Raw genomic sequence first — 26258 nt, 5'->3', positions numbered from 1 at the left:
GTCACAGGTTCTGAATGACATGTTCACCTCTTGCTTGATTACCCAGCCCCACATTTCGGCTGCAAAGACCAAATAAAAACAAGGCGGATGCACAATTCGCAAACGAATGTGAAAATACAAGCTCCGCAGGGTTGGGCAGCGTGGAGGGCCCAGAGAACTGGCCCGGATGAGGGCGCGAGTGCCTGGCACCACAATACCGAAGCCCTAAGTGCAAAATGGCTCGCGTCGATATGATGGATTGTAAGCCCAAAAAAACCTTAAATTGTCTATGTCTCTTAAAATTTTGATAGAGACATAAAATGGCTTATCGAATTCTAATTATAGCAACAGACTTCAAAAAAATGTCTCAATGTCAGAGATTAGTGAATCAAAGGCACATTTTTAAAATCAATTCTTCCTTCTGAATATTAACAGTATTTATCATTCACACTGCCCTCTAGAAACAGCGGCCAGGATCCCCCTCCACATTTGACTGGGAGATGTCTCCCTGCGGTTACGAGGCTGATGAAATGAGCTCTCCCAAGGGGTGGCGATTCGTCTAGAGGGCAAACTGGAGTGAGCTCTGCAGAAGCACTCTTCAATAACTGATCCCAAATCTTCTCAACTATCTATTGCTTCTCATCACCATCATCATCATCATTATCATTTCAAAGTACTCTCCACCTCCTTTAAACTACTAAAAAAATAAATGGAATTAAGATTAAACTACTTTTATAATTTAGGAGAATCACAGCAATTTTTTTTTACTTTATTTTATTAATTTTTTTTTAAATTTCTCACCGCGACTTTTAAAAATAGTTTGACATGCCTTAAATATCCCCTACCTTTGGGAATCATCCTCTTCTACAGCTACATCAGTAACAAAATGCTGATTTCTCTGGGATTGGACCAAGAATCTACCTCTCTTGGTCAATGCTGAAGAAGTGTCTGTTCCTCCTCGGCCATTGCATGACACAGGCAAAACTCCTCATTTTTCTGATTTCCTTTATACTTGGTCCAGTCATGCTGTTTATCTACCCACTCAAAGACAAGTGAGGCACACCTCTCTCGAGAGGATCTCATCCAAGTGGGCAGTCAAACACAATCAAAGCTTCCAAGTCAACTTTCATGGGCTAAAGGAGCTGCTGACGTGAAGGAGGGGAGGGAGTCCAAAGGTGTCGTGCCCTGCCCACCCCAGCCCCAGCGTGTGGCACGTGTCTGCCTCTCCCACACCCCCGGGCCCTTCTTCACCTTCTTCTGAGGCAACAAAGACATAGGGAGGAGGTTGGTGGCATGGTCCATGGTCAAAGCCAACCAGGGCCAACCAAAATTCCGGGGAACACTCCCTATGGGAATAGAAAGTATTGTTTAAGTAGCAACACGTATTTTTTTTTTTTTTTTATTCTGAGACAAACTGTCCCTTGAAAAGTCAGCTGAACATTTAGGAGATTGTTTTCAAGAACTATGCAGACCATAAGTCAGACACTGCATGTTCACGCCCACACTCTTCCTTTCTAAGCATATTCTAGAAAAGCTCAGTGTATTGACAAATGTCAAAGCTGAGCCTTTTACCTAAGACCTCTTGCACCCACATTAACTGGATGGAAGTTGAGAGCTCTTCTTGAGGTCTCCCTAGGAACTATTGTTTCATAATTGCCCATGTTAACAAAGGGGAGAAAATGTCATGGATGATGCAAATAGCATCAGAAATGCTTTCTGGTCGACCCTCCAGCAATCGAGATGCCAGATCTCATACAGAACCACACCCATCTTAATACCCAACCCCAAGGTTATCTGGAAGGGCTCCATGAGCAGACTCCCCATTTTCTCCACTGGTGGTAGGGACTCCTAAGAATCTCAGGTGTTGGTGACTTTGGGGATGGGAAGAAGTAAACAGGCCCGAAATGTTTATCATATACTAGGACACAGAAGCCTTAAACCTGATGGGCAGACCAAGCAGGCCTCAAAGAGTCCCCAACAATGCAGGGACCACAACCACAAAAATAAGAAGTTGTATTTTTTCAAGTATTTGACACTGGTTATCTGCCCTCCTAAAAAAGGGGGGTGGGGGCAACAAAACAGTCATCCTTGGAAAAATCAGAACTAACTTGGCCCTGATGTTACTGCGTATTTCATTATCTTTTGAAGCATAGAGGGTTGGGCTGCAGAGAGGAGAGGAACCGTAGCTGTTTTAGCATTCCAGGAATCGAGGGGTCTTAACTGGCCTGTGTCCACACATTTCTGTGGTGCTCAGACCCAAAAAGGAGTGACTTTGCCAAGTAAAGGAATCTTTCCATTGGCCAACTCATCAGTTCCACCAGCCACTTGCCCCAAGACCCTGATCGAATTGACTTCCAGCAAGGGACAGAAAGCGCCACTTAACAAAATATAGGAAAGCACATCAGCTGAGGCACCTCGGCAGACACCCCCGAAATCACACCGCCACTTGCCACGGGAGGCTCCACGCCCCCCAGAACACAGCCTGAATGTGTCCCGACAATGTGGGAAACATCTAAATCATCCATTAACGCATGTACTCCCTGCAGATGAATCGGAGGCCTCGGCATCCCGAGAGGAAAAGGGGCTGGGGGCTTTGAAGGAGGCCTGCGCAAGAAAACCCTTTTTAAAAGTGCATTTTCATCTTTCTTTTTCACAGTGATCTCCTGCCATGGTGGAATGTAAACATCACAGGAATAGACAGAATCGTGAATTAAGGACTTGGCCGCCTTGCTTTAGAAGTAATCTTCAAAGAATGCACATCCCAAACATCACAGTCGCACAACAAGGCTCCGAGCTGCTTGCCGCTGCCTGAGAAACGGCCAGGTCACACTTATCATTACCAGCTGGGTCCTGAATTGCTTTTAAAAATCAACAGGAAACAGGTTCTTACGTTGGTTGACTTGGCAAGAGGGCAGATCCAGGGGTACTGTCTTTGCCCAGAGAAGAAACCACTGAAAGGCCATCCCCCAAGTGCTCCCCAGTGTTTGGGGTTCTTGCTTGACTGGACGCTCTCCCAGGTAAAGACACTGGAGACTGATGGCTTCATGAACTGCCCACCTGGCCTTCCACCTCCACCCACCCAAGAAGGCACGGTCAGCCCATGCCACCCAAGAGCCCTCGGGGCAACCTCTACTCTCCACTGACCAAAGCCGAGTGACCACAGTCACAGAACAACCAACCTGAAGCGACACCACAGTTGGGAAAGAGGTTCTCTTGGGCAGGAAGGGGAGATTTCACTTGCTATGAGAGTGGCTTTGGGTAAGTCACTTTGCACTCTGAGGCCAGGTTCCTTCTTTGGAACATTAGATGGATGATCCCATCTCACAGGGCTGCTGAAATTCTGCTGAGAACAGAAACGCACAAGGGCCCATAAAGCGTGTGGCTGTGGTGGATTACAGCATCATCACACCGTCCTCCTCCTCCTCATTTCCATTTTATCATAAGTGTGAGTAGCTGCATCACAACCATTTGAAAGCACATTCCCAACCTTTTGAAAGCACAATGTCAGGCACTGAATAAATGCTTACTGAATAGCTCAAGCGAGAAAGATATTTTATCCACAAAGAACACAGGGCATCCCCAAGACCCAAAGGCAAAACCCAGGAAATAAGCTGAATGTGCTTTTGTGAGTGCAGAAGCCAGAAGCATCTTTTTAAGATGAAATCTGTATGAAAAGCAGAAAAGTCAAATGCTAAACGATACATTCATTACGCACTGCCAAAGTTCTAGGAGAGTTAAACCCCTGCGTTCTTTCATTTGATACGAAAACCTATACACAGTGATGATTTGTCCTTCCTGCTTAATTCGCCAAACATCTGGGGGAGGGGGTGCTAAGGAGAAAAAAAGACTAGACATCCGTTTACTCAAGAGTCTTCCTTGTTAAAGGATGAAATCTAAAAGGCATCGGAAATAATGGCTTCTCATAACCACTGCTGGCAAAGGTCAAAAGTCAAACGCACCTGGAGCAGTGGTAATAACACCTGTCCCCCTTGCTCAATTAAGGACTTATGAAGAGTATTTCCAACTCATGTGGAATGAGTACTTTATATGATTAAAGGTTAGAAGTCTCTTTCCTATCATATATGCTCGCTGAAGTTAGATTGTTCAAGAATGTCTCCCCAATTTTACCACATAGACATCCAAAGGTTTATTAGCCGTCCAAGCATTGGGGTTTTTTTTTGAAGCTGCAAGATTCTTAAATCACTGATGAGAGGGCAGCGAATGTAGCTCAGTGGTTCAGCACCTGCTTCCCATGTACGAGGTCCTGGGTTCACTCCCAGTACCTCCTAAAAACAAACAAACATAATCCCTGATGAGGCTTTCAAGTAATCATGGTAATTCCTTTTTTGTCTTCTACTATTTTCTATTTTGGTTTGAATTCCAGACAGAATGATTCAGGCACCACACCACATGCAGCTCTCGTGTGAATAGAGCAAGGTCAGTTTTGCCCATTTCTGATGTATGCGTTGGGGAGGGGGGAGGGTGTAGCCAGAAAATAATTCTTAGTGGATTGAGGTCAAAGGAGAAGCTATGGGACTTCTATTGCCCAGAGGGGTGCTTCCTCGGGCTGCTATCTGTCCTGCCAGGTAACAGGTCCTCAGGAGGATACATGGCTGGAATTGCCACTGAGATTGTGGCCTAGAATAATCTCTCTGATTTTGCAAAATGTCACCAAATTTGGACAACCTGGAGAAAACCAACCAGGCAATAGTAAGGTTAGCTCAATGTTCTCCGGGTTCATTTCACAGTGTCCGAGCAGAGCTGGAAAGGGCCACCTGGACCAGCAGGCCTCAGAACGGAGTCCACAGACAACAGAACCACCTACAAAATGGACCCCCCAGGTGGGGCCCAGGAATAGGAATATTTAAGGACTGTCCCAAACAATGCCTTTGCCAACAAAGTTGGAGAGCTAGTAGTCATTTTAAAAACAGGGAATCTGAGGTCCATCTGGAGTAATAAACTGCCCAAGTAGATAGCCAAGCAGGGACCAGGACCCAAGTTTTGCCTCCGCCCTGAGTTTGACTAAGGCTTGCCCACTGGAACACAGCAGTTGAACAGGAAGCCAGACTTGGAGACCACAGGATGAGTAAGCCAGGGCAGGAATCCCAATGGAAAGCTGAAAGAACCAAATTCCACCCAGCCTTCTGTTGGGAATGGAGCTCTCCTCCTTAAATAGAGACAAATAAAAGCAGCTCATCTCCAAGAAGCATACCGCCAAGGAATCATTTACTTTACACAAACGAGGAACACGTTCTCGATGACAGCATCACTCCCAAAAAGTAACAGTGGGTTCCAGTCTCCCTGGTAGAGTCCATGGTCTTTATTTAAAAACAATAATTAGTAGACTTTCTCATTCATTAAATTGAGAGAAAAAAAATAATACTAGCCTTGGAAACCAAAGAGAAACCCATTAGTTTTCAGCCCAAGAGGTCGATATATCATGAAAAATTCAGTGAAAGATTACTCTAAAACTTTTCAGAACAACCATACACCCAATTCTCTTCAGTCTTTCCTGAGATGTTATTTCTTTCCTTTCCCATCCCCACCTACCCACCCAACAGATGCCAGGTACCTTTGAGGAGGGAGAAGGAGGTGGCAGCTGAGGCAGTGACACCCAAGAGAAGATAAAAGGAAAATTATGCCCTCGAGGAACCTGCGATCTCGTTGAGAAAAGATACACACAGAGGAAAAAAAAAAATTCTATTTAGCTCTTAAACAGATAACAATGATAAAAAGAAGAACCCCACCAGGGGAAGAATTCCATGGAACAAACAGGTGAAACTCGAGACTAGTGGGATATTTATTTCCATCTTTTATTTTTCTTGAGGAAGTGTTGGTTGTTGTTGGCTTATGGGGAGGAAGAAGAAGATGAGCATTTCCATCACTTTCATAAAAAGATTCTTCAAGTTGCATAAGCATCCTAAAGCACCCAAGATGGGAGCTGCTCGGGCAACAGGATGTAACATAGGTTTAAACTCCTGTCTCCCCTGGCTGCAATCATCCTCTGTGATTCGAGTGTCTTGTTGAAGTCAGTGGGGTGGCTCCACCTCACTCATCAGTCAAATGAGTGGCTCACCAATCAGGGAGCCAAGGTGGCATCTTCTCCAAGCTCCACGGCTCCTCCGCCCAGGGACCCCCATTGGGTGCCGCCCAAGGCGAGGATGCAGAGCCACTAACAACTCTATCTGCGTAATCAGGGCCCACACAGCTGGCTCTCAGCAGTGACAAAGAACCCGACACCAGCTCTCCGTGCCCAATGTGCTGATGGCGAGGAAGAGGCCTGTGGCGGGCACTGCACAGCCCATCTCGGCTAAGGGTGCGCAGGCGGGAGAACTGCCGAAACATAAGCCAGGAGAAGCACCCTGCGGGGGCGGGGGGGGGGAAGCGTGGTGGAAACACGCAGGTATTTTCCAGAGGGAGACAACTATTCTTCTGCACTGGGTAGTCAGGACAAAACCACAGCTGAAGCTCCCACCTCTAACAATGGACAAAGGAGGCAACATGGGAGGGGAGGGTTCATTTCATGAAACAACACAGTCCTCAAAGGGGTAAGGCCATACTTCCAAATCCATTATTTTTCCTTTAGAAAAGTAGAGTTTTTTGAAAAATATATATATATGTATTTCTTCATTGGCTGCTGTTTTGCAAGTTGTCCTTGGAGGTGCTTGGGGGGAGAGTCACCAACAAGACAATCAAGGGGCCCCATCTTGGGGAGCCTGAGTTCTAGTGGAGGGAGGCAGCAGGTAAGCGTGCAAATGATCAATCCAATCAACAAAGATAAGTACTGTGAAATAAAGAAACAAGGACAATGAGATAGAAGGTGCCTTGGGTGGAGTGGAGGAGGGGGAGGTCAGGATACCCCTGGTGACATCTGAGCGAGACCCAAGGAGAAGTACAAGTGGGTACCATGCAGAGGAAACAGCCAGTGCCACAGCCATCAGGTGCCTGGCAGGTCCAAGCCACACTGAGAGGCCAGTGTGGCTGGAGCCCAGTGGACATGGGGTGGCCAGATGGGAGAAGGGATCAGCAAGGGAGACACAGGTTGACCATGGTGACTCCATCCATCAACTTGAGCTCATCAAAACCCTCTTGAATGGATTTTTCATCTCCTATCCAGTATATCAGCCTCAATTCCAGATTCAGCCTATTCTAAATCTCTCCCAAAAGGAAAGAAACACCTGTCTCCGTGTGAAAACACAAACCTCTGGGCAACCCCAAGGCCAGCCAGGGCTGCACTCTTTGCAACTGCTCCGGTGGGTCACATTTCTTCCTCTCTTCCTGGCCAGGTGTGCTGGTCAAGGTGTTAATTAGCCAGATCACCCCTAGAGGGAGAAGCATCCAGAAGATGCTAAAAGCTTAAGGGACAAGGAGCAAAGAGAGCTAGCTGAGGCTCTCCAACGAAGCAGCAGCCTGGAAGCCGATGGCCAAACCCAGGAAAGCTGAGGCAGTTGTGGGCAGACATCAGGGTTTGAAATTCTTTTGTAATTATGGCTTCAGTCAAGAAAATGCACGAGTTCACAGGATGATAAATATTAGCATGCTTCTCCAAGTTCAAGTGAGTTGTCAATAAGACAATTAAAGCAGCATCAATAATATGCACTGTATGTTGTTATCTGCTAGTCTAAATTCCAAGCTTTTGTGGTATCTGGAAAACAAAGGAGCACAGGCAGTAGTGATACAAATACTTTTTTGCACAAGCAAGAGATGTAATTCAGCATGAATGTAACGGGCCACTACCTGGGGGCAAGGGGATGGATCATTCTTAAATACTGTATCAAGAACTGGGGTCATAAAGAATGGGCTGGGAGAAAAGACCCATTATAATGGAAAATCAGAAATCCTATGTCTAAGGTGGATCAATCACTTAGACCACGTGGTCACAGTCAATAGGGGCCTGGATAAGTGTAAGCATTGACCTTAATCAGCTGACAATAAGTACTCGGAAATCAGAAACTCTAGAATCTTCAGAAAAGAAGTGGGAAGGGAGAGAAAGCTCAGTGAAACTTTGGGTGAAATTAAAAATCAGCAGGAATGAACACTACTTTAGAGTATGTCTGTATGTAATGCACACGCATGCATGCACACATACACATGTATGTTCATATATGTTCATATACACATGTACTTATACATGCACGTTGATGAAAAACCATATAGGGTGCCAAACTAAAATTTGGAATGAATCATCTCTTGAATACAAATTGCAATGGCAAAACTTTTTCATTGTTCCCCAAGACAAAAACCTACACAATGCAATAGCTATACATCTGCAGAATCAAAAATCATTTTCCTCCAAAAATAACTTGCAAAGCATTAAATGCATTAGAATGAGAGTAGATATTAAAACTACTATTTGTTGACACTTTGTGATTTAAGATTGAACAGAGGAGTTGTCTCCAAATTAATGAGCCAGACATAATAGGGCACTGTCAAAATATTGATTTTATTTTATCTTACCTATTTTTGGCACCTTAGTTGGAGCAAAATATAATTTTTTCATTAGAGTTATCATTTGTAATTATTTGTTATTTATTATTATAACATTATTTGTTATTTACTATTGAAAAAGGAATCTCGTGTCACTTTTTGAGATTAATATAGAATAATCACATGGAAATTCATGACAAAGACTAAAATAAATTTCCAAATGTTTCCCAGACAATTTTACTATAGACTGAAATATTTTTTAACAGGAAAAGAAATAACTGGTGATTCAAATTTCATAATATAGTATATATAGATTTAGATCTATATTTAAATACTTGGGTAAAATTACTATCCCAACTAAAGCTTAAAAATTAAAATATAGTCATGCTTACATAGCTACTTCATAATAATCAGATTGATGCGTGGACAATAGCAAGCATATACTCAGAGTTGAACAGATAAAATTGGAGAAAATTGTTCACTAAGGTCTGTCTTCTAATGATTATTTTTTATAGTGCCTTTAAAACATTTTTTTTTCTTTTTAATTCATCATAGATGTTTGCTAAGGAAAGGGGAAATATTTAAGCAACTTTTCTGAAAGCATAATAAAAGTCATGTATTTGTTTCCATAATTTTTCTATTGAGTCATTTACATTTTAATATTTCGCATCTAAGTTACCGTGATGTGAAATACGATATGTATGCAGGCCTATTTGGAATGTTTACAGTTATTTAATGAAATGTACTTAACCATTTAAAACCAAACGATGAGAAAAAAGTTACGTCCAAAGAGCCAGTACATACTTCATTTTCCTCTTTAAAAAAATCAAATCAAATTAAAAAGTTACCATTTTAATAATTTAAATAATGAATCAGAAGAGTCAGGCATGAGATGTAAATGTGTACTTCCAAGTTCCACATCAGAAAGTCCTGTTTGGACCTACAGGTGATACAAATAAGAATCCAGTTGTCCTGCCAACTTGGCCTTTTCCTTAAGGGGAAGGTATTCATTTATCCCTGAAAGAGTTTTGGGATGAGACTCCTGAATGAAGGACAAGTCTGTGGGAGCAAGGACCTCATCTGTCGAGTTTTCCCCAGTCACCCCGGCACTCAGAACACTGCCTGACTTAAACGAGATGCCCAGTAACAATGGGACGGAAGGGATGGAAGGAAATACTTTAACTTACTGCAGCCACACTAGGGAAGAGAGAGGAACCCTAGGACACTGAAGCAAAACTCAAGATTTACCCTCTCCCTCTCAGACTGAATGAAGTATAACCAAGTACAACCAAACTAAGTACAATAGAAATGCGTAGTCAGAGGACACCCCCTAAAGATAGAGGTGGGGAAGGGTAGGGCCAGGGAATAGAGAGGAGCCAAGCAATGCAGAATCTCTTGTGAATTTCAACAGAAACTAGAATGTAAGAGAGCTTTCTGTTATTTGCCTTTGCAGCTGGTTTTACTTTCTAATTTTTCTGTGCCTGGACCCAGAGTAGATGTTCGATGGATATTTGTAGAGTTAATGAACACATTATTTGTATAGGAAGAAGGAAGGAAAGACAACTTGTCCTGCAAGCTCATGGGAACTGCCCCCCAACAGGCCATGCTGCCAGCAGAGGGAGGAGGCAGCCCCAACTAGAGGATGTCTCCTTAGAGGTGCACACCCAACCCGAGTCACCCAAAGATCTTTCCAGCCTCAGAGCCTTTGCACGTGCCTGGAAATTGCCCCCTCCCTGGAAATCTTTCCCTACCCATTGCTTTCCTGGCTCCTTCTCACCAGTAGTCTTCCAGGAGGAGGTTCCCCCACAGCCTTCTGCTCTCTTCATCTTCATCTTCATAGTCACAGTTGAAATTATAATTTTATTGTATCTTTCCCTCTGGAGCAGGAGGGATCATGCATGTCAGGTCCACTTCTAGGTCCCTAACACTTAGCACAGTGCCTGGCACATAGCAGGTGTTCAGCTAATATCTGTGGGGTGGATAGATTTGAATGAGTGACTTGCAGTGAATGAGGACTCTGCCAAAAGAGATATCAATAGAGGAGGGCAATGGGGAACTCCAGTGGTTGCAGGACCCACTATGCTCCCCCTTCCTCACTCCAGCCTCACAGTATACCCTGCTTGCCCTCAGACACACCAGGCCCAGTCCTGCCTCGGGACCTTTGCACTTGCTGTCCCCTTAGCCTGGGAAGCTCTTGCCACATCTTTACCACCATGGCTGGGTTCAAATGCCACCTTCTCAAGGAGACTCCCTTCCGCCCAGTTTGACATTGTCACACTCCTCCCCTCACCTCTTTACTTGTGTCATTTCTCACCACACCTGAAATATTGATGTTTTTAAATTATTTACTGTCATTCTCCCCACTCCCACCCCCCACCGGAATATAAGTTCCATGAGAGCAGGGATTTTTACCTGTTTGTTCACTGTAGGGTCCCCAGGCTTCCAACAGTTCCTGACACATAACAGGCCCTCGAAAGTTTGCTGAGTGTCAAACGAACAGGCCAATGCCAAGCCTTTCCAGTGGGTTCTGCCCAGGCCCCACCACCACCACCACCAATTCCTACCACCATGCCTTGGCTTTTTTCCTTCCACCGGCCAAAGGGCCATGCTCCTGGTGCCCTATTGTTTTATTCAGCAAGTACTGATTAAGCTCTGACACCTAAGTACCTAATGCCCTTTGCCAGAAGGTCCACAAAGCCTTCCCTGTCTACACGGCCTGCTAACAAGGCTTCTCTCAGAGCCCTGGCTGTCTAGACCGACTGCCCATGGGGCTCATCCAGGCTGGACCCTGGGAAACAGGACATCGTTGTCTCCACCTGCAGGCACCTGTGCGGTCCGGCTGCCAACCAGCAGGCGGTCCAGTAGACGGCTCCAGTCAGCCTCCTCCCCGGCCCAGCAGCATCCCGCTGGAGGTTGCAATGGGCAGCTGTGCAAGGTCCTGGAAGGGGCTCAGAGAGCACAGAGATCCTCCCAGCCCACCCACGTCCCATGTGTGCATCTTGTCTCAGGTTAAAAACTCACCAACGATAGGTAAGAATAAAACCCCTCTAGTGTGCCCCGAGAAAGGCGACCTGGGAGCTCAGAGAGGGGCCTCTCCTAAAACGCGGGCACAAGGAAGCAGACGCGGGCCAGGCTTCTGCATGGCCTTGCCTCAGTGCCTGCAAAGGTCTGTGCCCTTTGTGTGGTTAAGTGCTCAATTAGGGCTTTGCAGAGGAGGGAGGATAGGAACGGCAGCTTGAGAGAAGAGGGAGAGGCGGGCAAGGGCCGGAGAAGGCAAGGGCATTGCAGGGGTGGGACGGGCTGCCTGGGGCCCAGGGAGTGGACGGGTGGTAGCCTGCGCTGTTACTCCCAGGCCTGGACAAGAACACCCAGATCTGAAGAGCCAAGGAGCGAGTATGGCTCGATTCTCCAGCTGCTGTCTCTAGTCTAGGAAACCCTATTTCCAGAGAAGGCCCATGCCTTGTGCCAAGGGTCCAGCCCACAGGACATGTGTGGCCAGACACTACAGGTAGAGGTTCCCTCAGGGAGAACCCAGTACAGCTATCTACTAGCAGCATGACCTCGGGTAAGTCACACCACAGGGTTAAGCCTCCCTCTCTCCATCAAAAGATAGAGTGAGTGCTCAGGAGGAAATGAAATGATAGCACCTCTGTAATAAGCACTCAAATGCTGGAGGTTCATTTACAGAACCTGGTCTTGGTGTCAAATAGTCCCAGGGAAAAGGGATCCTGCATCTTATAGCACTGCAAGGCTGGACTGGGACCACCTCCGGTGAGGGAAAATCAGCCCAGAATTCCATTGCGAATAAGTAATGAGTTCTGCCTAACTGCCTGCCTCCCTTTTCAGTGACTCTAGAATGCAATGGCCATAGGTTCAACTTACTTTCCTGCTTCAAGCTTAAGAGTTAGGGTTCCTTGAAATCTACATGTGATTGTCTGCCAGTATGCAAATCAGGTGAGTCCTTGGTTTTGGTTTTTTTTTTTCTTTTTTAAATCTGGAATCTAGAAACTTAAGAGAATATCACTTCTGCTATTATATTGATGCAGCAGCCCCAGTATGATTCTGCTCCTTGCTAACAGCACCCCCAAAAAAAAAGAGAAGAGAAGAGAAGAGAAGAAAAGAAAAGAAAAGAAAAGAAAAGAAAAGAAAAGAAAAGAAAAGAAAAGAAAAGAAAAGAAAAGAAAAGAAAGGAAAGGAAAGGAAAGGAAAAGAACAGAAAGGAAAAGAAAAGAAAAGAAAAGGAGAGGGAGCAGGGGGAGGGGAAGAAAGGAAGAGAGAAAAAGGGAGGGAGAGAAGGAGGGAGGGAAAGAGCCCTCCTTGGGGTCTTCAACTCCAGGGAAAGGCTGAAGAACAAGGCCCATCACGTTCCCTCCAGGATTTCTGCATCCAGTGTGCATGCACAGATGCATGTGTGCACACATGCGTGCATGTGTGTGCACATCCATGTGTGCATTCACATGTGTGTGTAGCCTGAAGATATGGTGTTAACATTTGATGGACTAAAGTGAGGATGTTTGTTTAGTGAAGGCTTAAGACCGCACCCCCACTGTGCACCCTTCCATGAACTAGACTGACCCTTGAGAATGCATCTTCAGAAAAATATAGGAAATCAATCAGCTGATACTTATTGATCTCCAGGTAAATAACTCCAAAGGCCAGCAAGGGAAATGAAGGGAAAATAATACTGCTCCATCTTGCTCTGCAAATGCCTTATGTCCATACTTTTGGGTGGGGTTTCCATCCCTAAAATATTTAACATAGATAAAACAAGCATTCATAGTGGCTACCATTCACTGAATAGCTAGTCCCTGGACTCATTCTTTTATTCATTTAATCTTTTAATCCCCCCATATTAAAAAGGAAGAACTATTCCTATTTTACTGATGAGAAAACTGAGGTTCTAAGGTAAAAATTAGCTCTTTATCACTTTTTTATGCTGCTTAAAAACAAATAAAAAGGCTCAAGTTCTTACTCATTTACAAACTTGATGTTTCCATGAAATAAAAATCTTCATCGTGGGCAGAGGGAGGGAACAACCCTAAAAATTAAGTCATACAAAAAGCTAACATATAGATATTGATAGATTAAGCAACATGCATATACTACGTAGTCCTTGCAAAAAAAAATTTAATTAGCAAATAAAATGCACACAAAGAATTCTTCTTCAGACTCACACCCTCCGTCAGGAGAGTGGGAAAATAAACAAAGTTTCATTGTGTTAATCTAAGGGTAAACAGTTGGTGATGATGGCAAGTAATCAAAGAGGGGCCCTTTGGCCCCCAGTCCAGCAACCCTTTGACTCACCTGCCTTCGAGACAGAGATGGGTGAGCATGAATATCTTCACGTTTAAACAGATTATTCTGTAGGATTTCACATTGGATGCTGCTAAGCCCACAGATTCCTGCGGACTTAAGTCCCCATCCCCAGAGGGCCCCCCCTTCACAGTAGGCCAGCCTCTACCAGAAGCAAGTCAAAGAGGCAGATCACACCTCCAAAGTCGGTCCCAAGGAATGAAGCAGCTGGAAATCATTCATTCTTTAGATCAATGAACAAACGATTTTATTGAAGGTGGTATTTGGAGATCACACACACAAATTACAGGATTTTTTATCTGAGCAATATTATCATGGAAAAAGAGAGAAGTTTTCTTCACCACAGATCCCGGGCGTTCCCGAGACCCGCAGGTAGGCCTGGTCTTTCACCCTAGCAGCCAGACTCCTGCTGCAGGAAAACCAAACAGCGCCTGAAAAAATATCGCACACAGATCTAGCTCCTGTCAACCTTTTGAGAGGAGCAGGACAATGTGAGGATCGAGTTGCTAGTATCGGCAAGATAAAAGGGCAGAATGTCAAGTTCTTCCACGAAAGTTTTGAATACAGTACGTACTCTGAGATCTGGAATATATCACTTGACCTCACCAGACAACCATTGCTAAAGAGGAAACTTGCCCAGAGTCCCAGCACGCACGTCCCCAAAAGGCAGGCCATATCGTCCAAAGGCAAGCCATATCCTTATCCACTACATCGCAGAGAAATCGTCACGGGAAATGCCAGTCAGAACACCAGCCCTGGTGAAGCCCATCATTTGTCACAGACTTAGGAAGCCACTGTGTCTTCCTTGGTGTGGCAGCAGTTATTAAAGAGGGAAATTGCTACCTTGGTGCCTCAATCAATACTTTTTAGATGATGCAAATGTTCATGTCATCTTGACTGTTTCTTCTGCCTCGGAAATAGACTAGATGGGAATTTGAGATGGAAATAAAAAAACTCCAAAGCTCCTACCCACCCACCAAACGTTAACAAAAGCTTTTCCAACATACTTTCAGAATGAGTATGCATGCAAAGGGTAAAACAGCTGAAAAGGAGGAAATGGGGGAGGTGGGAGGGGGATGAGAGGGGGGATGGAGAAACAAAACAAAACAAAAAAAAACACACACAGAAAATAAATATCAAGTTGTCAAATCAATGATCTCAGAAAAGAATTGCAGATGGAGTGTCTGGCTTTTTGCTTAAGCAAGGGTACATCCAAGCCCATGAGAGCTCCAGACAGAGCTATGGCTTCAAGCCGCCCTGAGCTACAAGTCACACTACCCTGTGGAAGGATTCAGTGAGAGCAGTGGCTTAGCTGAGCTGGCGCAGAGGCGGCCCTCCGCTACCAGATTAAATCCTTTCATGTCTGCATGTGGCCTGAGCCCTCCCCCCCACCCCCATTCCCACACTACCACTTTTCCACCTTTTGAACTTTTCTTTGGCTATCGGAGGGGGATTGCTACTCAGCCCTGACCCTCTTTCAGGAGGAAACGTTTGTGAACAAAGTTTCTCGGATGCTGCAGGAATCGGGCGCTGAGTTTAATTAGCAGAGCCAGCCATGTTTCATCAGTGAGATGCTCTCTGCTCATCACAGATTTAAGGCCATTGAAATAGCTGCTTGGCATCAACAGATTACAACCCCTAAACTGGGAGCCATGGCCTAGGAAGCAAAAATAATTAAAGCACTTTAGCTGCAATTTCAATAGCATTCCCACCCCACCCCACCCCGCCCCCTGCCCCATTCAATAGGCTTCATATAAATCATGGTTTTTCTGTTATAATTTGGAAGCTTTTCCTGACTTGACTTTTTTTCTGACTTGACTTCAATAGATTTTAAATAAAGAATTTAAAAAACCAAAACAGAACAGAATACAAACTGTTTGTGGCATTTTTTTCTCTCGTCAGCAGGGATCGATGTTTCTAGATACTCTGAAAGATAAATATCAAACTCTTCAAAGAGATTAAATTTTATATATCATATCTATATGGTCTCTTATCTGTTTGCTGTTCCTATCATTACTCTTTAGCTGATAACAGAGTTTGCAAATCCATGCATATGTTCTCAAAGTGCCACGTTCCGGTTTTACATTTTTAAAAGCCAGTTTAGAAGCAAGCGCCTCCCATTCAGAAGGACGGCTCTGTTCACAGTCCCATCTGAGGCAGGTGCACAGACAAGGCGAGGAGCATGAGACCTCTAGATTCACGCCGTCGACTTCAAACCCGGCTCAGCCATGCTGCAGCCGCGTGGCTGGAACCAGGTGCCACGCCCTCAGTTTCCCCAGTGGTGACAGGATGATGAGGGACAGGGACGGGCCTCCACTGGGTGGCTAAAAGAACTAAATAAGATGTTGTAGTCTGGGGTGGGGGCGGGGCCTAACCCAGTGAGTGCCCCCAGAGGTCCCTGCCGAAGTTGCAGGCCTGCCGGGAAGTGCCCTTACCCCTCCGTTCTCAGGTGCTTCGCGTTTATGAAGGTATCTCCCACTCCTCACGGAAACTGCACACATAACCATTCCCTGAATTAATGCAAGCCCTTGAGGGTCTTACACTTGAGCCCTTCTGGAAACCCAAATCCCACCCAAATCTAGGGGAATTACCTGGGAACATCAGACGTGCAAGTGGGAACCTCATTATCATGAAGGCAGAATGGGCATTTCCGTGATTAACCAAAATAGAGCTACTCCACACTCTGTGTGTGTGCACGTGTGTGTGTGTAAGTAATTTGGTAACAAAGCAACAATAAAATTAGGCTAAAAGATTGCAAAGGGTCTGATGGGCCCAAAGGGATGGAAAAGGTGAGGTGAGCTATGAAGCCAGGGAAGATGGGTAAACAGCATCTGGGCTCAAGAACTAGCAGGGAGAAGGGAGAACCGCGAACTCCTTCCCAGGAGCCAGCCCACCTTGCTAATCAAAGACTCGGCTAAACACCGTTCAGGTAATCAAAGCTGTAATGCCTTGATAGGAAACTTTCAGGTTAATGTCAGCTCAAGCCTACGGTGATCATTTCTCCTGCGTCAAAACGGCACTTAAATTTTCTCCTTGTAAAGCCACAGACTAAGAATAGATAGGTAGAGGGTGAGGGGAGCCCTACAAACTGGTTTTCCTTCCTGCATTTCATAATCCCTTCCCTGTGCATTTCCTTCCTCCCAACAACCACCCGGAGACCCCTGCCCACCACAAAGAGGGTTTGCTTTGGCTGCCCAGGACCTTGCTCTACCTGCTAGGTAACAGTCCCCAAGCCTTAACATCAGGGTGCTGTGGATAAACTGCAAGCATCAAGGTCAAATCCCAGGAGTCTTGCTGTGAGCCTGCCCCAAGAAAAGGCAGCCCAACACGGTGGCAGGAAAAATGATCTTTGCAGAAAAGAGGTTGAGCGTGCAAAATCTGGAGGCAGACTGGATGGGTTCTAATCCTAGACCATCCACGCCCCTCAGTGCCTCAGTTTCCCTTCCCAAAATTCAGGATAAATCTAGTATCTACTCGCAGGAAGAGCACCCCATAGCAAGTGCTCAGAAATAAACCACGATTATCACCCAGCCAGCAGGGTTACGGCCTTGAACCCACAGCCTAAGAGCATTACCACTTTCTACTCCTTGGCTTGCCACATCCCAGTCATAGCTCCCAGAAACCCAGCTCTCTCCCACAGGCCGTTTTCAGGATGTAATTGATCTAAAATAGTCCTAGGTGAGCCCGCACCAGGCTCCAAATACCCTCCACCCATACATCCTTCCACCTCTTCTCACACCCCACTGTGCCCCATTTGAAACAGGGCCCACCTCCTGTTGTTGGAACACATCTGTCTCCCCTCTAGCCTGTGTGCTTCCCTGAGGCTGGGACAGAAGCAGATCTCCCCGTCCCCCTTGAGATGACCTGGCACAAGGATGGTGTGGGAAATGAGCCTGGCCATGACCCCCTGGTGACATCTGGAGACATTTTTGACTATTCCCACTGGGGGGGATGCTACCAGCATCTAGCAGGCTGAGACCAGGGATGCTGCTAAATACCCTGCAATGCACAGGACCACAATAAAGAATTACCCCATCCCAATTGTCCATGGTGCTGCTGTTGAGAACCCTGGGTCTAAAGGGACAATGCTTGGACCAGCCTGACCATTTCCACCAGAGGCCCATCCTAATCTGAATCTTGGCTCTGGTCTCCAGCCAGCTCACAAGCTTTGAGAAGCCAAGTGCTGCAATATCTACAAAGACTTTTCAAAATCAAAGTTGGGGTCCCGAGGGGGAGGTCAAACAACCAAGAGAAGCCAGCTGAAGCCAGCTAAAGCCAGCCCTTATTCCCGCTCAGCGAAGCCCGATAGGGCAGTCCACAGAAGCCTGTGAGGGCACAAACTGGCCAGGACAGGTCCCACCCCAGGCCCTGTCATGGCCCAAGCCAGGTGGCCTGCTGGGAGGCCCACCTTCCTGAGGTGGATTCCATCAGTGTCAGCCTTTACTGGGGGAGGGAAAGAGGATCTAGGACAGGTGTCCTGAGCTCCCCAGGGTCTGCTTCCTGAGGAATATATCCACCCGCCCACTTCCTGATTCCTATGGCTTACTTCACTACTGCCCCCTTCCCCCATGCACACACTTACAAACTCCCGAATCCATCCTGGGTAGTGGCATTGTGGGTGAAAGGCAATCAACTCCGAACAGGGGTTTCCAGCAAGCAACATCCTCCCCCAAGCACTAACATCCCAGCATCACCGCTGCCAAGACCCCAGCGGGGCCACTCCCCAGCTAAACTCCATCTGACCACATTCATTGTCTGCTCACCCCTCCAAGGATGCGCAGGGACACCAAGGGGAACATCACAGTGACCCAAGAGTTCAGACCTGAACAACCAGCCCCCATCCTTAACCAAAGGCCCACCAACTAGGCACCACGTAAAACATACCAGCCAGCCAGGGCAGACCCCTCCACTCCCGACCTTGCCCTGGCCTGTGCCTATCACTCCGGTCACTAGCCCTACCCTCTATGGCGCCCTCTGCAGGTGGGCCAGGACACGTGTGGTTTCACAAGGAGAGCTGCTGGTGCACAAGCTCTTCGGAGTCCAAGGCAGTCTCGCCAACGTGAGCAAACTTGGGCCTGGCTTCTGGGCTCCCAGATTCAGCTTTAACAGTCCGACAGACAGCAGCAGTCCACCCGGACGCCAGCGTCCTCCTAGGCCAAATCTAAATCCTCACCTGAAGACACAGGAGGCTGCCTCCAGCACTCAAGCCCCCATCAGAGTTTCCACGGGGGGGACTTCTGTCCTCCATGCACACAAAGGCTGACCTGCAGAAAATTCGCTTCTGTTTTGAAACTTGCATCAAGTCTCACTTTAAATAATGTTGAGAACAAAATGCAAGCTGATATTTCAGCTTACTTAAAAGGCTTATTAAAAACACTAAATCCAAAGATGTTAAAAAGCTATAATTGTCCTCATTCAAACGGGAAAAATAAATCTATTTTGCTTTCTTCTTTTATGACACTCTTCTAAAAAAAAAAAAAAGTTCATCTATATTCTCACAAGCATCAGTGCTGTCTTTTTTTCCCCCTCCATTCAAGGCACTTTAAAAACACCTGTGCCATTCATAGCCAACTTTTGAGCAAAAGGCAACCACGTTTGGAGAAGGCTGTTTAACTCTGATTTCCTTATGCCAGAGATAAGATTGTCTTGCTCAGAAAGTAAGATGGAGTGTGTGTGTCTTGAATGGGCTTGTGATTTTATAGGTTTGAGCTGATGGGAATTTCTTTGGTGACTTAAGGCAGGGTAGACAACCCAATCGGTCAGCTTTCTGGGGCTGAGCAGGCAAGGATTCCACATCTCAGCACTGCCTTGAGGTCTAGCTGAGCAGACGTGGTCAGCAGGACTGCACCTCCTGGCTGCCTCCCCATCCGCTCCTATCATGTAAAGGGGGTGATTGGCCTCTGGCTTGGACCCGAGGAGCGTGACTGTCGCTCCCCACATACCCTGAATCTTCTGGGAAGTCAACCCCCGCCAGCGGTTAAGTTGCTGAGTTGTGAGGATCTCCAGCCTGCTCAGAAGTAAGCACTCCAGGCACAGAACAAGATGGGTTTTCAGAGCACTGGTCCAAGAGAATGCAAATTTATTGAAAGCATTTTCTCCAGGTTTTCCATAATTACCCTTTATGTCTCCAGGAACTGTTTCAGAGCTGGTTTAGGGTGAAAGCATTTTAGAGACTTTCTCTGCCGATGACATATGAGGTACTAACCTTTTTTCATAAGCCCAGATGTTAAGTTCATTTTCATCACATTTATGCAAATTTCATTTGAACAGTAAATCAAAAGAAATCTTAAATCATTGTACACTATTTAAAAATCAACACTAAATCCAGTTGACGTGCCTTGGTATTAACATAAAGTCACAGTTAGGGACCGAGGGAGGAAGCCAATGTCAAGCGCCCTTTCTTCCTCCCTGCCAAGGCCACGGAGAGATCGGATCCCAGACGGCCATCAGATACAAATGTCTGAGCTGCTCAAAGTGGGATTCAAGTTTCAGCAGATCAGGGGGCTTATGGAAATCAAAGCCTTCCAAAAGTTTTCCAAACTTTGGAAAAACAGAGGTCCCTCAAGACAGGGGCCTATCACCAATGTCAGCATCCAGACCGGGGACCTGGGGCTGAGGCCCTGGCGGCTCATCCCCTCCTCAGTGGGGGGAAAAGTTAATTCCTGGGCTCATATGTGCCTGCATTTGTCAAGGAGCTGGACGTCAGTGCTATCGTTACCAAGCAAATCAGCCAGGCGGTTAATGGTGGAATCAGGAGACATTTGCACTCAGCTATCAGAATGACATCATAACTAAAGCAGCCTGAAGCCTGAAGCCCTCGGTGCTCCCTGAGCGGAGGCCAGAAGGCTGCCGGGGCGCCCCCCTGCGACTCCCCAGACTGGACACTGAGTGCCCCTTCTAGGCAGGGTGCTGCCACCCTATCCCTCCCCACCCCAGGAAGTTCCCCAGGCTGGCCCGCCAAAGAGGAACGAGGGTTGCACTTTTTCCCAAGCAAATCGACTCCCCCTCACCCCCAGGTTCTGAACACTGTAAATAATAATAATTTTAATAAAAACTGAGACACTGTAAAATCACTTTCCTCCTTGGGTAAGGGTTAGTGTTTTATGAACGCAGCTACAGTCAATGTCTCGGTCAACCTCTCCTTAGCAAAGAAGCTCTGCACTCTCTCCTTCGAGCAAGGGAAATAGATGATGCTCGGGGACAGAGGGGCACAGTAAGGGAGAAGCCCTTCCTGTTCTTGTTTTGGTTGCTTTTCTTTCTTTTTAAAGCACAGCCGGTCACGCACACACACACATACACACAGCCAGAGACACAAACCTTAGAATAATGGGGGACGCATTTGGCGACGAGCTGCATCCGCGGCGCGGCGCGACAAGCAGCCAGCCGCGCTCGCTCGCAGCAGCTCTGTCCTCGGCGGCGGCGGTGGGGACCGAATGCCCGCCAGGGGACTGGCGCTGCCTGGCTCCACCGCGCCCCGAGGATCGCCTCCCGTCTCGCCCCAGGAACACACGCGGCCCCAACACTTCTCCTTGCCCGCGAAGTCGGGAGACAAGGGGCTAAAAAGTTCTGCGAGCCGCCGGCGGGGCAGCCCGAAGCCGGCGGCCGCAGGCAGCCAGGCAGCGAGCAGCCCTCCCGCGAGGCCGGCGGCAGCGCGCGGCCCCGGCACCTCGCTCGCGGGCTTTGCGCTCCCGACTCCGGGCGCGCCGAGGCCACCGCGGGGCACTTACTTGGGACTCGCTTTCGAGCGTGCAGGTCGTCGCGGTTTTCGCTTGGGTTTTCAAACAAGTTTCAGAGAGAACCACGGCGGAAAAAAAAAAAAGATCCAATTATGCAAATAGGTTCCGGACAGGGTGGCGCGCGCTGGATCTGGCGGCGCTACTGTACGAGTTCTTGGAGGAGCCCTGGCCGGGCAGATTTATGGGGGAGCGTCACGGCTACGCCAGGTCCCGCCGCCGGAGCATCTCGAAGTTAATTAAAGCGGTAATGTCCACTTTCCGGGCGACCCTAGGCGTGCGGGTTTACGGTCTCCCCATTCAGCCGGACCCGGCGGGGCGGGGGCGCCGGCGCTCTACCCAGCGCCTCGCGTCCTGCCCTCTCCTTGCTCACCCCCTTCTCCTCTCTCTCCCCTTTTCCCTCTCTTTCGTCCCTTTAAGTCGCCTGCCTTCCACTCGGTGAACAATGAACAAAGATGTGAGTGATGGGGAAAGATCGCCCCCCCGCCCCAGCAGTGAGCCAAGCCGATCTTAAAGTAAAAAAAAAAAAAAAAAAAAAGACCCAGTTACTAATATCAAACCAGGGGAAAAAACAGTGCGTTCCCGAGCTATCCTCCCCCACCTGCACCCCCACCCCACACAAACACACGCACGCACGCACACCCACCCCAAGTTCACCTACGCCCTGGCTGGGGGCGGGGGCGCCAAGGCCGGGTCGCGGGTACCCGGGAACGCCGAAGGCGGGGGCGGCGCGCGCTCGGGTCCCGCTGGCTGCCCGCGCCCCTCCCCGCCCTCCCCGCCTGCCCCCTCCCCGCGTCTACACCGGCCCGGCGGCGGGGCGGCCGGCTGCGCTCAGCACACGCGGCCCCTGTCGGATTGCAGCTAAACTGCACCGCGGCGGCAGCCTGGGAAGGCGCAGGGGGGACGGCGGTCGGCTCGGCGCGCTCTCCCGCCCCGCTCGCGGGCCCCAGCTCCGGCCCGCCCGGCGCGCGACCCCCGCACCCGGCGCCCAGGCCCCGCGGGCCGGGACGCCGCGCAGACGCAGTCTTTTCTGCTCAAGTTAAAACGAAGACGGCTCGCAAATCGCGGCTCCCGCGAATCGGTAGACACAATATCCGGCCAGCAAACCCAGCCCCGCGGCGACCGGCGCCCCAGGCTGCGCCCGGGTCGGCGTCCTGCGCGGTCCTGGGCCGCTGCCCCGCATTCCCTCCCTCGGACGCTCACCCCTGTCCTGCGCCTCACTCGAGCGTGGGGTGTACTTTCGTCCAAAGGCGGACAGAAGGAACGACTCTCAAGGCAGAAGTGGAAAACGGAGGGGGCACGCTTAACTTTCCACCTGTCCCCAAAGAAACCCCGGCGGGAGTTTCATCCGAAGAGTTCCAGTGAGCCGGGCAGAGCTTTCCCTCTGCCCCCACATCCCTTTTCCTTTCTTTTTTTCCACCATTCCTCACTTCAGATACGTCCATCCATATAGAGATAGCTAGATTTTCAATTATTTGCAAAATTGCAACAGATGGGCGCGTCGAGATCTGGACACTTTCCTACTCATCATCAAAGCACAGCTCCCCCCCCCCTTTTTTTTTTTTGCCTAAAATACATCCCCGAGTCCCGCCCACGACTGTTTCTCTCAATTCTTCATCTTCGAAAAATAATGTCTTGAAGCAAACCGAAAGGTTTATCAGCCAAGCTCAAGCTCGCTGCAGCCGTACATCTTGGCTGGAGGGTGCGGCCCCCGACTTGCACCCTTCCGGGGCCGCCCCCGAACCCCTCCCTGCCGGCACCCTACCCCCGCCTTCCCAAGCCCCACGCCCACATTTCAGCGCTCTGATTGGCCTCAGGGCTCCAGCCCCGGCCCGCTGCCTCAGTTCCCTCCAGAACCTGTTACTTCTTTTTTTTTCTTTTTTTAATCTTGGGCCCCCGGCGTGGCCCCCGGGCCGAGCGGCCCGGGCGGGTGCTGCGCGCGACGCCTGAGCAGGCCGGCCCCAGGTGGGGTCCGGGGTCGCGGGTTCGCGCCCCGGCGCCTCGGCCCCGCGCGTCCCGGGCCTCGGCATCTCCGGGTTCCCGGGACACAAGGAGGCCGAGGAAAACACAAAATGGCAGGTCCCAGCGGCCCCGGGCGCCTACAAGTTTGACGCACTGGAAGCTTCAGCTAACTTTGATTAAGGAAGAAAAAAAAAAGGTTACAAATTACCCTATCTCTCTCCAGCAGCGGGGCCGGCCACCCGCAGCAAGCGGCGAAGGAAGACTGGGGGAGCGGGGAGTCCGCGTCCGGGGCCAAGGAAAAAAACGGGGAAAGTCTCTTGGGCAGAAGTTTGAGCGGCCCCCGCCTCCCCCTCCCCGCCCCGACGCTTCTCACCCCCCACCCCCTGGTGCTTCCCCCCTCCCCCCAAGCCCGCTCGGAAAGTTTCCCGGGCCCGAGAGCGGGCGGCTGGCTGGGGGCGCACCGGGCCGGACGGTGGGAGCTGGGTGCGGGCTCCCGCCTGCACGCCGGGCGCAAAGCCCGGCGACTCCTTTTCAAAGTAACGGTCTCGGGACCGCGGGCGGGGAGGCGGCGGCCAGGCGCTGGGCCCGCTCGCCGCCGAAGTTCTCTAGCGCCATTCGACGCCCCGCCGCCGCCGCTTGCTCGGTTTTCCTCCTCTTTTTTTTTTTTTTCTCCCCCCGCTGACAGCTTCTCTAGCCAACGTCACAGCCACGGATATTTAATTAGGCCGGATTTTTTAATCGCGATGGGACGAGCAGGAACCCGGCGGCAGGCCTCGGCGAGCTGGGGAGGGGGAGGGGATGGGGAGGCACGCCAAGAGTCCAAACTCACTTTGCCACCTCCCGGCGGCTGGGGCCGACCCCCCACCCGCGCGCCCCCGGGCGCTCCCCCCTACCGCGCAGCGCCCCGCCATCCTCCCCCCCCCCCCCCCTTTGTTTTCCTTACCTTAAACATTGAAACGCGGGCGTCGGGAGCAAACTCGGGCACGTAAACGGAGCGTTGTAAAAGATTGTGTTCAATGAATAATGAAACATGTCCACATGATTGACTTGATCATTTTCCGGGGCTGAGGGGGGACGGGCGCCCTGCTCGCGCGCCTCGCTCGCCCACTCGGCAGAGCCCCGTGAACTGTTCCCAGCCCCGCCGGGGCAGGGCGGGCTCGGTTTTCATCTGCCTCTTTTCAGAATCGCCCCGTTCATTGATACTCATCACCCAGCCCCAGCAGACAGCCCCAGCCCCTGCTCGGCCTCCCCCTCTCTGGTAGGTGAAATGCATTGTACCATTAAAAACGCTCTCCATTGTCGCCCTGGCATAATTCACAGCAACTAGATAGGTCTTGCGGCATTTAGCTTTGATGAGCCAGGGACTGAACCCTTGATATAATAATCTACAAAGAATGGTGTGTGATCGTCCATTTTTTCTCTCTGTCTAGCAACTAAGAAACCATTTAACACAGCGCAGCTTGCTTCTGACCTTGAGCTCATGTAAACACACTTATTAAAATCTATCTATTCTCCAAGAGCTACATTCTGATTGTCAGACTCGTTACCGAGACATATATCAGCCCCTTCGCCTGTCACTACTTTGCATTCCTGCCTTTGACTAAAGAATTTTTTATCCAGCCGAGAGGAAGACAGAGATTGCCACGGAGGGAGAGAAAAGAGAGACGGAAAAGGGGAGAGGAAAAAGCGTAATTTCTTACCTGCTCCTGAAACTATTTAAAGTCTGTTTCTTTTTCTGGGGAAAAAAAAAAAAAAAAAAAAACTCCCGGGTGAATCTCGGTGGACAGCGGGACGCGGAAAATCAGTCACAGCCCGGGCGTTTAAGGGAGTCATCAGCGATCAAATGACGTTGATCCGCGCTGTAACCTTGTGGCGTATTTAATGTAAATAAGGCAGTTATGTTGCCAATCGCGGCGATACAAACACGGAGAGGTCCTCAGCCTTGCCTCCCGCGCCTGCCATTAGAGGCGACTTTATTTACAGACACTATTTAGGAGATCATGATGATTCTAAAACAATACTAGTGCCAAATGATTATGAAAATATGATTTTAATTAATCACGTAGTAGGCAAGGAAATTAGCATACGGTAATTAAACTTCGAGAAAAACGTCACGCAGGTTCTGTGCCTTATGGGTCCGGAATAATCATCACGCGGTGGGCTCCAGGACTTAATTATCAAACAAAATAACTTTTTAAAAGGCAACTTTGCAAGGTTGGTCCTCAAGGCAAACGTTTTTGTAAATCATAGCAGCCGAGGAAACAAGGTGGGGACATGGAGGGGGGGGGACCCTGAGGTTGGGTTTCCGTGCAGCAAGCAAGAGGGGGAAGAAGGGGGGAAAAGCTGAATAATGCAATTATGGATTCTCTGTCCTAGAGTTGACAAAAGCTGGTGCCTCAAAAGCCTCTTTGTTATGGGATTATATAATGATCCTGGTGTCATTATGGGAAAAAAAGATTCAGTAATAGTAATAATAAAAGAAGTATCCAGATACACCAATGAGGGGCTTGTTTTATAGAAAAGGCTCGCATGTGACACTGGGACATGTTAATAGCAGAAAGGCAGGATCCAAAAGAGTTGACAAATAAAGAAGGAGATGGGGAGGGAGGGAGGGAAAGAGAGACAGGCTGAGGGGGGAAAGAGAGAGGCCTGTATTGTGCATGATTAAGAAGCAATGGAGACAGATTGATTATTCAAAACGCTGAGCCAAAGGGACGCTTAAAACATTGATTCAGGTAAAACTCGTTCCAGCCTGCCCTAACCGAGTCCCACTCAAGATGACCAACTGGAGGATTTTAAACCAGGGCACCACAATACATTAAAAGAAAAGATACAGAAAAGGCA

The 26258-nt window shown here is 48.7% G+C and overlaps 1 protein-coding gene across 21 annotated transcripts in view; it reads right to left on the bottom strand.

The window, feature by feature from the left end:
- The window catches only part of ZNF536 (zinc finger protein 536), a 418028-nt gene extending 392340 nt beyond the window's left edge, over window positions 1–25688 (bottom strand). For 4 of the 21 annotated variants that reach the window (XM_058280084.2, XM_058280085.2, XM_071209198.1 and 1 more), the window contains exon 1: window positions 21447–21903. The gene's annotated coding sequence lies outside the window, so the exon portion shown is untranslated. The other 17 variants (XM_071209189.1, XM_071209200.1, XM_071209190.1 and 14 more) reach the window with 15 other exon arrangements.
- Between the last annotated feature and the right edge of the window lie 570 nt (window positions 25689–26258).

Source organism: Dasypus novemcinctus, chromosome 18 (assembly GCF_030445035.2).
Source record: "Dasypus novemcinctus isolate mDasNov1 chromosome 18, mDasNov1.1.hap2, whole genome shotgun sequence".
NCBI lineage: Eukaryota > Metazoa > Chordata > Mammalia > Cingulata > Dasypodidae > Dasypus > Dasypus novemcinctus.
This window is presented reverse-complemented; position numbering and strand designations above follow the sequence as displayed.